Raw genomic sequence first — 13,991 nt, forward strand, 5'->3', positions numbered from 1 at the left:
AGTGCATCTGAAATGGCTGTGGGAGGCTGACAGGGATTCTGCGAGAATGCAACGTCTATGGAGTGTATGAGTCAGGCTTGGTGGGGGGGTGGGGTGTTGTGTACTGTGCACCGTGGTCTTGATAATAGGTGCAGTTTTCAAAGGGCCGAAAACACATATCTCAACCCACACAAGCATCCAAACACTCACAAAATATGCCTCAAGATAAGTACTGCACACGTTTACCGGCGCACGCTGACCATTTCAAACAGTTTGCACACACCTACCCTCCTGCAGACATTCATTTTACCCCTCATGTACTCTACTGCACACACACACACTCTCACACACTCTCCCTCTCGACACATAGCGCTGAAAGATGTGCAGCTTCGTCACTTTTCACCGCCTCCACCAGAAGCCTGAATAAATCATTGAAGCTCAGGGCCATTTAATGCCCTCCGCCTCCAGTGGCTCCACTCATTTTGAAACTGAGAGGCAGAGAGGGTTTACACATTGCTCGCGTCCAATCAAGAAAAGAAAAATGATGGGACAAGCTTTTCTCGTATGGTTACCTCTGTGAATGCTAGCTCTGAATACAGTGCATATAAACCTGAATAAAGTTTGCTGGTAATAAGACCTCACAGGAACTCTAGGACTCCAAGACTCCAGCAAGGTTTCAATCTGCTTTCTCTCAGATTACCTAACTGGCCTCATGTTTAGGGTCAATCTCTGTAATGAGTTTGCAATATCCCGCCTTTTTTGTTTTAAAGGTGTCCTTCTGCTAAAATTCACTTTTTCTTGTTCTTTGTGAAATACTTTAGGTCTCTCTGAGTTGTATATAGATGCTGCACATAAAAATTCTTTCTCAAACTCCATTGTCTGCAGTAACTAGTAAAAAAATATTCAGTAAAACAAGTCGATCAGAAAAAGCATCGTGTCTACGTCAACCAGTGAATAAGTATTCATGACCTCGCCCACTTTGGCTCGTGGCCGCCCACAGGTAGAGCTGAAGCCAGGCAACAAAGCTGTTTTGTCAGATAGGAGCTAACAGTGCTAGGAACAGCATGGTAGTTCGTTCCGTTGTCATTTGTGCAAATAACACATCAGTGTTATATGCTTTGCCCAGTAATTCAGAGCTAAGAAACAAATGGTCAGAATTTGTCTATGGAACACCACCAGCCAAATACAGTTGAGATAGGTAGGTGTGTTTTTTTTTTTTTTTTTTTTACAACAGTTCTGTTTACACTAGATAAAATTTTTATATAAAAAGTTTTGTTCCAACTGCCTGGGTGGACCTGGACTACCCACCTCTGTGTGCACTTAGCTGGGCATTACACATGTTGTAAAGTAACATAAAACATTGCAAAGACTGTTATTAGTGTACAAATGTCTTTATTTTAAAACGTTTCTAACTGTTGTCCGTCTCTTGGTGTCACAGTGCTGTTAGCCAATCAGAGGCGATGTGTTTGCTTGTATAAATATTCATGAGCAGGAGCCAAAATCCTATCGTCCCCTCCACCCACACTCCATCACTGGACTAAAGCATTATTATACTGGATCACAGGAGCACTTTTTTCACAAAAACAATAGACATTTTAAAATTACTTAAAAAAAAAAAACAATGGAATGAGACCTTTAAAGAACAACACAAAATTCAAGGATTTTCACTTGGAATCCAATTTGATAATGCTGCATGGCATCAGCAGCCAGAGTCTGAGAGAGCACAACTGGCCTTGCTTACTCTGGGTTGGTGAATAGATGGTGCTTTTTTGTCCTCCTTGCACCTAGTGAGATGTTGGTCTGCATGGGCGTCTATTAGCTCTTAAGCTGTCAAGTAACTAACTAGCGCTTAGCATGGTTAGTGGCTTATGTTAATGCTGCTCCAGCAGTGCTAGCCGGCGTTAGCAGCAGGCTAAAGGCTGATAATACTCACCTCTGAACAGGGAAAGAGCTAGCGCTTATCACGGTTAGCAGCCAATGCTAATACTGCTCCAGTCTCGGTGCTGGAGGAATAAACTTAACCTCATGTATAACGCTGTACTTCAGTGGAGTGAATTTACTGCTCCTTACTATCTGACTGGTAGAATTCTAACAATAGTAATACATAAGGTGCACTGGATTATAAAGTGATCTGACAATTTTTGGGAAAAAAATTAAAGGATTTTAAGTGCACCTTATAGTGTGAAAAATACGGTAAAGTGGGTAGGAATGCTGCAAGGCATGTATGTGCAAATAAATCTCAGCTTGTCCAGAAATGCATGTGTAAAATGTGTCTTTTTAAAGGGTGGACAAAAGAGCAAATGACTTTTCTTTACTGTAATGGGAGCCCAGTAGCAGGAAAGTCTTACTCAATGCTTACATAATGCTGCTTTAGTAAGACAAATTTAGTCATCAGTCATTGCCTTTGAACAGCGTCCCAAAACATTTTGGTTCGGATCAAATTTACATAATGCATTTCCATAATGGACCTCATTGATGCTCAGTAAATCTCACGAGAGACTCCAGAACATCCGAATAAAACTGTTTAGTAATAAAAAGCAGGGAAAAGTAGGCCACAAAGACTTAGACACCAGGCTGATATAATGACTCTGAGCTGAGAGATTGAGAGCTGACTTTATGCTTTGAAATGAAATGTTCTGTACGCTCAAGAATGCATACGAACATCCACTTATTTACATACTGAAATACAGTACATAACTTCTTTCAAGCTCTTTTTTGTGTAATGTTTGTTTCTAGGCAGTTTTCAGAGCTCAATTTCCAGACTATTCCACCCTAAAACATACTATTTGATGTAGCACCCCCCTGCCACATACCACATCATCAGAAAGAACCAATTACTGCTGTTTCTGTATGTTTTTTCCTCTACAATTCTTGGTTTATAGCCATGCAAGCAGCAACATGAAGATGAAAATTCCAGAAAGCCTGTAATTAGGCCATGAATTATGTAATTACAAAAAAAGAACAACATTTAACTTCATATAAACACAGTGTTTGTGCACAGCAGAGTGTCAGCAGTACTGTGTATATATATATTTTTTTTTTAACAAGTGTTTTGTGGATGTGGAGATTTTGCAGCATTAGCAGCATTGTAGACAGTAAATAGTGCCAGATTCTCTATTTAGAGGCTGATCTTGTGATGTAGGTGCATAAATTATATGACATTATCATAAAACCAGGCATGGTCATGCTATAGTACACAGATACCATTTATTTATTTTTTTTTCCATCCCCACTCAAAAACATATTGATTTTAATTTATAAAGTGAAAAAACCCTAAGAACTGCTGCATCAATCAAAATGAATTGAAAACTTAAACTGTCATGTTTGACAGTGATCTCCACCACCATTGTAAATACTGAGGGAAGATTATGGAAGTAAAACAGTGTCACCAGACTTTGAAATTTAAAAGCACTTGAATTTTTAGCACTGAATTATTTTACATTGAATTATTGCATTTTTTTTGCCTCTGAAAATTCAAGTTTTAAAAATTCAATTAAAATAAATTCAGGTTGCTCAAATTCGACCTGTCAAATTCGACTGCTAAAATACAACGCTCAAAATTCGCTGTCAACATCCGGGACACACAGAATGAGCAGTCGATTCAGTCTTCAATCGAGCCAACAACCAGCCAATCACATCACGCTCCGAAGATCACGTGACAGGTAGCGCCTCACGGCTCAGAGCCGCTCAACGCGAGTCACAGCCCCCTCCGCTGCTCCTCTCGAGTAGGTGAGTGTAAAACAGCTGAAAACAGGGCATTTACCTCACCACTGTGGCCATGTAATATCACTTAAACGGTGTAGAAATCCTCACTTTAACCACGGTTTGCTCTGTGGTTTGTAAACATATTAAATTAAGATAGATATCCAGATGTACCTTGTTAAACTAACTAACTAAATAAATAAAGCTCCTCTGTTCATTTCAGAAAGAGCTTCAAACACGGACACTAGATCAATTATTTATAAATACAGCCAGACTGTGTGGAAGATAATTACTACTGTAGAATCTGAGATAGTAACTTAGTTAGCTAAATTATCGCTACCTATCTTGCTAGTTAGCTGTGGGACTGTGTGATTATAGACAAGATACTACCTAGTTAGCTGTTTGTTTAGCAATACCTTATTGACACTTTGCTGCAAAGTATTTTGCTTAGTGTAATGGCCACTGTCTAAATAAATATATTGAGCCATATTACACTTACTGTACCCCTCTCAGGCTGGTCCTCTCATTAAATAAAGGAGATTTATTACAGTTACTATATACCTCTCAGGCTGGTAACTAGGTCTAGATGTATGTGTGGGCATTTTCTAATTTGTAATCAGTGCAATATTTATTAGTGATGTCTTTTATACATTTTTATTTATATTTAGGTCATGTTAATAAATGAGAATCAAATATTGCAACCCATGAGAGAGTATTATTAGTAATATTTATTAAATGTTTTATGTTAATAATAATTATCACATTTTGTAAATGCTGTCGCTAAAAGTGAATCTGATGTTTTTATTTAAGGTTGAAAAGAAGATGGAGAAGTTTCAGCTTGCAGCTATGGAGAGTTCACCACGAAAAGAACGAAGTCAAAGAATACAAAGATCTGTCCATATTCTGAAGTCACCACTTGAAGATTTTATGCAGAATTATTTGGATTATGAATAGGAACCACATTATTTGCAACAGCTTTTATTATTTATACAAACAAGATGAACATGATATGATGTGCCAGAATATAGGGAGGCTGCCTAAAACATACAAAAAAAAAATACAGAACACATGTAAACAACTAAAGAAAAACAGAACATGGCACATGTAAATAAATCAAATAAACACAGCACAGACTGCATGAAATTGGATTTCTTTATTTGTTCTTTAAAAGTTTGGAGAAAGGAAACCTGTGGAATACAAAAGAAACTTGAAAAATTACTGCATTTGATACATGGATATAATTAAACATTTTAAGAACATTACCTACCTTTTATTATCCTTTCTTTTTCTGCGAGAAAATATCCTGTTTAAGAAAATGAAGACAAGAAATATGACTGTGTTAAACTTGGTTTTGTTTGGATTCAGTATTTACTTCATTTATATTTATATAAAACATTTTTGCAATTATTATTGCATTGGTTTTGGCACAAACCAATTACTAATGCATCTCAGAAAATCTGAAGATCATGAGAATATCATAATTTAACAGAAATTATACATTACACTACATGTAAAGTGACATATTCCAAATCATTTGTACCTGGCTAAAGGTTCATTAAACCAGAATTACTGTCCTAACCTTAACCCAGTTTACTAGAATATGTAGTTTAAACCTAAAATAAAAAAAAGTTAAATGTGTCGCTTTAAACATAAGGTGACCGTTTACTGAACGATATTAAACACAAATATATATTTTTCACTTTTGAGATGCACTAGTAAACAGGACTAATCATGCTGTATTTTAATTACACACGCATTTTAGGACTATTATTTACTGTTGATATCCTCAGTAAAAGCCTGAGTTGAATTGTTAACAAAGTACAGTAAGTGTAATATAGCTCAATATATTTATTTATTCTACTGATAACCAATGGGTAATGGAAAACAGTTAACGTTAATATGCCACCCCTAAACATATCTGTATCTGATTATGGGATTTGGTGCAGGTCATGATAATCATCAGCTTGCTTTGCATAGCCAAAGCTGATTCCACCTCTTCCTCCATTGCAGACTCACATCACCTGCTCACGGCCTGTGGACTTAATGAATCATTGGAGTTTAATAAGCAATAGTTCTGCTTATGTGTCCGCATATATTCAGATATTTTTAAAAAGAGACCATCCTGCTTCTCTTATTCCAATGATGTGCCCTCTCTGATCATTGATAATTAGTAAAATTTGCATTTCATTTGAAATCAAGGGACCAGGACTTGGGAGATGCAGAGATTTCATTTTCCAGCAGGACTTGGCACACTGCCCAGACTGCCAAAAGTACCAACTGATCGTATATAATGCCAAAAGAAAAGAAATTACAATGGTGCACTGCCAAGACATAAGGTACACCATAAAGGTCACAACATTTCATTAAAAACAACTCTTTTTTTCTTTTTTTTTTAGAGTACATAAAAAAACAAAACAAAATATCGCAAATGTTTCTTTGCCTAATATAAACATATTCCTAAGTTTACTTACTTTATGCCACACAATTTGGATTATAGATCCTCCTAATCATACAATGCACATGATTTTATGGGTATAGAAAATAAATATGTATGTACAGCTCTGGAAAAAAATTAAGAGACCACTCCAGTTTCTGAATCAGTTTCTCTGATTTTACTATTTATAGGTATATGTATATTTATAGGAGTAAAATGAACATAAAATATTGTCATTTAGAGCATTTATTTGCAGAAACTGAGAAAAGGCTGAAATAAAAAAAAGATGCAGAGCTTTCAGACCTCATTAATGCAATAATGCAAAGAAAACAAGTTCATATTCATAAAGTTCCTGGTCCCTGTTCTCCTCCACCAGTCTTACACACTGCTTTTGGATAACTTTATGCCACTCCTGGTGCAAAAACTCAAGCTTGGTTTGATGGCTTGTGATAAACCATCTTCCTCTTGATTATATTCCAGAGGTTTCCACTTTGGTAAAATCACAGAAACTCATCATTTTTAAGTGGTCTCTTATTTTTTTCTAGAGTTGTATATACCAACACCAACAGATGAACTGCTTAACTACAGCATCGTTTTTTTCTCATATTCGTTCCCCTGTGAAACTTCATACTCCGTGCTAGTCACCACTTTGAAAATGGCAGCTGAGGGTTAAGCAGATAAGGTTCAAGTAGATAAGTGAACGTGACAGACAGACCTCCAAGCCATATAACACCACAGACGTGCCTGATGATGTAACCTGTAGCTAATTTCATGGCAATTTTTTTACTTAGACGTGGCCTCCATTGACAAACATAATCAATGGGAGGTTCTCTAAATCATTGTTTAGAACCAATTTGAGAACCAGAGTGATAAAAGAGAAGAGAAGAACTCTTTTGACCTCGTTAACACCACAGCTAAGAGAACCATGAGGTGAGGTGACAGCTTGGGCAAGAATTTCCCCACCACCGCTTCTGCCTCAGGCACATACCACAATTGAGGAAGTTCTCACTGGGTTTCGTGTGAACAAAAGCACTTCAAGAAACAAGGCTGACGACAATGGTGCCACTTATATAACACAATCCTTACAGCTGAGGTTATACTGCAAATCAGGGCGCACCAACTTTTTGGATTTCTTGCAAAAAAGAGAACATATACAGACCGAGAAGGTAGGTAGGATTCTGTTCACTTCAGTTCAACTTCAGTTCAAAAAAACACACAGTACAATAGTGCAAGGATAATGGACATGCCATGAAGACAGGGGGCACAGACAATAGGTACGGTAATACATTACAGTGGTGTAAGAAAGTATTTGCCCCCCTACAGATCTTTTGTTTTTGCTTTTTTGTCACACTAATATTTTTCAGATTATCAAAAATACTTTAATATTAGTCAAAAATAACCTGAATAAATATTAAAAGCACTTTTTAAATGACAATTTTACTATCCAAACCAATCTAGCTCTGTGTGAAACAGTGTTTGTCCACTAGGCTGCGAATTACAGGGGGTGGGGGGTCAGTCCCCTCAATTTAAAACTTCAACCCCTCCTAGGGGTAAAAATCATAGTTTGGGGCGGTCCAATCATTTCAACATCCTTAAAACTTATAATGGTAAATACTACAAAAACAACGCAGTATCTATGCCTGGAAGAATATTGTGCTACGATTTTAAGCACCCCTAAAGTGGATCATACCATTTCAATGTCAGCATTCCTCTCGTTTACCTGCCTGGATCATTATTGGTCAGTTGGCCTCTAAGTTAAGGCAAACGAGCTGCTCAAGCTACAGCATTACGTGTAAGTAGCTTCCTATCTATTTAGCATTCTTAAATATGCACTTTAAACGCACTTTTTCTTACATAAATAACTCATGAACTGAGTTATTGAGCATGAATTTGCTATCCCACCTTCCGCCTGACATGCTGCTAATTTATTATTCCACCTTAAATGCCGCTAATTTACCATTCCGTCTTAAATGCCGCTGTCGCGGCACACGTGTAAGTAGCTGATATCTACTTAGCTTTCCTAAATATGCACTTTAAACACTACTTTCCTTACATAAATAACTCGTGGAATGAGTTATTGAGCATGAATTTGCTCTCCCACCTTTCGCCTGACATGCTGCTAATAAACTATTCCACCTTAAATGCTTCTAATTTACGTCTTAAATGCTGCTGTCGTAGTAAGTAGTAGCTTGCTATCTACCTAGCTTTCTTAAAATGCGCTTCAAACACACAAACACACTTTTCTTTACATAAATAACTCACACGAATTTGCTGTCCCACCTTAAATGCTGCTGATTTACCATTCCGCCTTAAATGCTGCTGATTTAATAATCTGCCTTAAATGCTGCTGTTCTGTTTTATATGGACTATGATTTCTGCACAACCTGAGCAGAAATTTATAGAACTCTTAAAACACTTATACACATCTACTACAGTCTAAAAAGGAAACTGTGTTTTAAAGTAGAGAAAATGTGTTTTAATGCAGGGAAACTGTTAAGGTGGAAGGGAAATGTATTTTAAGGTGGAAGGGAAATGTAAACAGCTAACTTCATACACTACAGTAAGTAGACCTAGTGAGGAATTAGTTACTAGTTTTACAGTAAACTCGTGTGTATGTGTGTATTCGTGATTTTATTCCCGTTTCTCAGACATCCTCTGAGAAAACACGAACACAAAAAATTAATTCTTTTTCAGTAATGCTGCTTAAAATATGAAGCAAAGGTGTCAAAAATATAGACATTTATTTTTGAGGTAGGAGTATAAATAGTAAAGTTTAAATATACTCTAGTCAAACTTTTTACTCAAGTAAAAGTGTAAAAGTTCTGGTTTCAAAACATCTTAAATATAAAAGTAAAAGTAATGTAAACGCATTTTTCTAAAAGTTATAATGACTATAATGTTGTATTAAATGTTAATGTTGATAAATTTAGCACTAAGCTGTAGAGCTTAGATCGGGCCCAAAAAATCCGACCCGACCCAGCCCGAGCGAAATATGATTAGAATAATGTTAATTAATACTGTAACATAGAAGCATAGAACTATTATTTAATTAAAATGATTTTTAAGAACAGCTACACACAGTGCTGCAAGTTAAATACGAAGGTGTTCATGTGCGCCCAGAACTACGTGATTACATTTTTCATTTTAATTTAAGTTTAAATTAAATTTAAACTTTGTTTTTATTTTTTCTCCTACAGTTCAGTAAGTTTTAATTTGTTTTTAGAGTGGGCTTGCTAGTTTTTATTAGTTTTCACACATCTTATCAGAGAGATCAATCTAAGAAACGAGAGAGAGAGAGATTTGCGTGTTCAGGTATGAGCTACTCACAGGTAAATGTTCTCACACACTGTAACTCCTGTTTCTCTTTTATCTCCCTCACGCTCATATTGTAGTCCCATACATAATTTTGCAGTTTCTCTGTTTTTTGTCGTATTTTGCGGCTAGCGCGAGTGCTTTAAACGAGAACAAACGCCATGGACCATGAGGTGCCGCACGCTGCCGCTGTTGTGCTGTATCTATCAGTAATTTCAGTTCGTTTTAGTTCGTTTTATAAACACAATACAGTTCCAGTTAGTTATGTTTTTTCCTTTTAATACCAGTTTTTATTAGATTCAGTTAACAATTGTTTTTTCACTTTCAGTTTTCGCTATTTCGTTTGCTTTCGTGAACAATAATAATTGGTTACTTAGCAACATTGTGATTATCACACCAGAGCTTTATATAAAATAAAAATAGAATAAAAAAACAGATGCCTACATTTTGGACTATTTCCTGGAGCCCGACCCAACCCAGACAGAATCTAAGCTCTACTAGGCTGCCTGTTTCAGCTGCATATATGCCCATTGCAAATGAATGCATTTTATTACAATGCAAATATATTACATTTATTAAACCTTAGTTGGGCATTTGGCTCAAGTTATCTTGAATCTCTGCACGGATCATCTTCATACTAGGCTACATACATCTGCTATGTTCTTGCTGGAGTGTGACGTTATGTGTGCAGTTGTGATATACCATTCCAACGCCCTATTGGTTCATACTGGTCTATGTTAATAAATCTCATCAAACTACAATCATGAGGAGGATACGATGAGAAGCCAGAATGAGAAAATGGAAGGAAGTAGAAGTAAAAAGTCATCTGAAAAATAATTACTTCAGTGAAGTACAGATAACCAATATTTCTACAAGTAAAGGACTTGACACGTCTGATGTAAAGATTATAATAGACCACGAACAATGAAAGAGAGAATAAAAGTACACTACATTAGCACTGTAAACTCTCGGCAGTGTGTGTGTACTGTACTCACAGCAAGCTGATCAGTCTTGATTAATCTCTGTCAGCTGAGTTCATTCTTCTTGCCAGTAGTTCATCAGCAGATAAACACATATAAGCCAGAGATAAATATGCTACACTGCACTTATATACACATTGTGCCCCGAGCATTCACACAGAGCACTGCAGCCCCATGCTGCTCATTAAGAAAGAGAAACTTGAGGTTCAAGTGGAATTTCACCTCTTCTTCACGCAACACTGACCAATTTTACTCATAACGACATGAGCCAGAATACAAGGTCAGAGGTTTCCGTGAGGCTCCAGGGCCATTAAATCTGACAACATGATGTTATGGTTCTATACAAAGCTCGAGAAAAACGGGTTGTTACATTTACATTTGGCTTTGATTTAATTGCAGACAGTATAAAACCAAGATATTTTATGCTTCATTTGGTCAACTTTATGGTCAAAGTAATTTGGACCCTCCTTAAATTCGGTGTTTTTTCATTATTTTAAAATGTTTTACATTGTAGACTAAAGTCATTGAAACTATGAAGAACAAAAATATGGAATTACTCATTAACTCCATGTAGAGTCACCTGTATTTACTTTCAGTTAACAGCTATGTTGAACTTGTCAAGAGTTGATTTCTTGAATTTCTTGCCTCTTAATGTGTTTGAGAGCATCAGTTGTAAAGTTGTTCATCTGTGCTCTGAATCTGCCACAAATCTCTACACAGTACGATGATCACGCTTATGTTTTTGTGAAATATCTAGGCATTGCACTATTTGACGCTTTTCGGCAGCAGAGAGATCCTTTTTCTTTCCCATGTTGCTTGAAACCTGTGGCCTGCTTAATAATGTGGAACATCCTTCTTAAATAGTTTTCCTTTATTGGGCACACCTGGCAAACTAATTATCACAGGTGTCTGAGATTGATTTCAGTGATCGAAAGAGACCTAAGACACAATACCATCAATGAGTTTAGTTGGGAAACAAAAAAAAAATCATCTTCATGACTTTTAAATTCATATTATAGCTAGAACTACTCAACTAAGTAAAGAATTAAAAAATGACTTAAGAAATTAAGTTTTGTTAAGGTCAATCTGTAAAAAAAATCAAGAACTTTGAAAGTATCCTTCAGTGCATTTCCACAGACCATCACAAATGTTGATGATGAAACTAGCTATCATCAGGTCTGCTTCATGGAACACTTAAGCCCACACTCAATAAAAAGCAAGAGTTTAGCCACTTAAATCCTTGTATTCCATGGCGGACATGTTTTGACTCGTGCCATCTTTAACGCCCTTTACATTCAATACAAACACGTGACCTTAAATACTTAATTGGCATGTCACATGACCCTTACATGATCCTCCAAGCCCCAACCAGCAATATATAATCATAAATATCAGAAGAAAATGTATAATTACTTACATCTCAACATCTCAAATAACATCTATTTAAAAAAAAAAAACGTTACATTTAAAAAAGAATAAATTTATCATTCTTCCCACTGGTGACATGGTACCTAAAGTATGAATCCAAAAAGCTTCCCTTTTTAAAATCTTAAAATCTAACATTTCCATCTTCTCTTCTACCAAGTATAACTGTTTCAATGCCAAATGCATTTTTGTATTCTCATCAGGACTGTCCCAGAAAAGTAAGACCAAGAGTTACCTTTGTTACGCAGGATAAGTTCATCACAGTTACCAGCCTCAGAAACCAACAGTTAACAGAACCCTAGATAAGGGCCAACTCAATGTATTTTTTAAAATACTACATAATACCTTATGTGTTCCTTCATAACCTGGATGAGTTCAGTATTCCTTTACAATATAGGAAAACATTGATTGAAAAGATGAGTCCAGACTTTTGACTGATACTGATTTCTGTTATTTAACTAGATGCTAATAGATGTTTTGGCATTGAGGATACCAAGCAATGAAGAGTGTATGATGTTATTTTGTCCTATTCTTCCTGCAAGGTGTGCAAAAGTATGGGATTATTATTAAAAAAAAAAAATCCTTCTTATTTTGCAGCCACGCCTTTGTAATGTATGCAGCATTTGGTTTTGCATTGTGTTGTTGAAAAATGCACGAACATCCCTGAAAAAAGATGGTGCCATCTTAAAGGCACCACCATACAATGAAAGACCCTGGCTTTAGGACTTCCAACATTATCCAAACATAAAATAAAGAAAAACAGATGAAATATGAATTCAACTTACTCCAGTACACATTTGCATTGTATGCTGGTCAGTCTGAGAAACTTCTGTACATGGTTAACACAAGGCTTCTGTTTTGCAAAATAAAGATTTAAGTGATATTTATAAATGTAAGCCTGTATTCTTGTGGATGTGGTTCTGTAAGCTATTGTTGAATAATAGTTCTTGATAATGTTTATCTTAGGATTGTGCCCTTTCTCTTTAGTCACTGAAATTTTTAAAATAGTATTAATATTATTCATTGGACCACCATTACTTTCCATTGTGGCATGCAGTCACCGTGGCATTGTTTCGATAAGCTTCTGCAATGTCACAAGATTTATTTCCATCCAGTGTTGCATTAATTTTTTACCAAGATCTTGCAGCATTGATTATGGTAGAGTCTGACCACTGCACAAAGTCTTCTCCAACACATCCCAAAGATTCTCAATGAGGTTAAGGTCTGGACTCTGGTGAACAATCCATGTGTAAAAAAATATGATCTCATGCTCCCTGAACCAATGCTGCCTTTCACAATTCCTGCCCCATGAATCCTGACATCTTGGAAAATGCCCGTGCCATCAGGGAGTAAAAATCCATTGATAGAATAACCTGGTCTATATTCAGGTAGTCAGCTGACCTCATTCTTTCAGCACATACTGTTGCTGAACCTAAACCTGACCAACTGCAGCAACAACCCCACATCATTTACTTACTTAAATCCAGGTGAAGACTTTTTCTGGACAGGCAGTGCATCTTTCCAATCATTTTCTCATGCATTTGTTGACAAATTGCTCCCTAAAGACCCAGCTTTTCATGAATAATGATTTGGTTTGCAATCACCTGTTGACAAAACCTTATAAAATCACATCCTTATTTTATTCATCTAAATGTAGTAATTTTACACAAAACTGGTCAACAAGTGTGTCTAGGGTTGGGCGGTATGACGGTATTTCGGTATACCACGGTATTTAAATATGGTGCGGTATTGTAAATTAGTGACGGTATATTAATCACGTGATGTGCCAAACCTGGACTTTGAAAAACGGACGTTTAAGACATTCTGCGCTTCCACAATGAAAGAGCAGTAGGAGGGGTAAGTAGTTGGAGCTCCCTGATTGGTTATGGGGTAGGGATTGTCACTGAGGAGATCATACAGCAAAAACTCAATAAACTCTACAGGTTTCACTAATTTTCACCAAAATTATCGCCACAAATAGCCACATTTGTGCTGAAGTGACAATAAATCCCTAACAACTAACCAACCACCGAAATGATCAGATTTATCAGTTTAACCTGCAGCATGGGGTGTTCAGTGTGAGTTACTCAAAGTTACAGCTGTTTCCTTAAATATTCCTCATCTCCTATTTCTCTACAAAACAGTTTTTTTTATGTCAC

The 13,991-nt window shown here is 36.4% G+C and overlaps 1 long non-coding RNA gene across 1 annotated transcript; it reads right to left on the reverse strand.

Moving 5' to 3' along the window:
• Positions 1-4,819: 4,819 nt before the first annotated feature.
• On the reverse strand, positions 4,820-5,220 carry LOC125782352 (uncharacterized). The gene is made up of 2 exons (XR_007424977.1): positions 4,949-5,220; positions 4,820-4,868 (listed from the first exon to the last, which is right to left on the reverse strand). It is a non-coding gene; the product is annotated as an uncharacterized LOC125782352 (long non-coding RNA).
• Between the last annotated feature and the right edge of the window lie 8,771 nt (positions 5,221-13,991).

The sequence above is a fragment of the Astyanax mexicanus genome, chromosome 17 (genome assembly GCF_023375975.1).
Source record: "Astyanax mexicanus isolate ESR-SI-001 chromosome 17, AstMex3_surface, whole genome shotgun sequence".
In the NCBI taxonomy this organism is placed as follows: Eukaryota; Metazoa; Chordata; class Actinopteri; order Characiformes; family Acestrorhamphidae; genus Astyanax; species Astyanax mexicanus.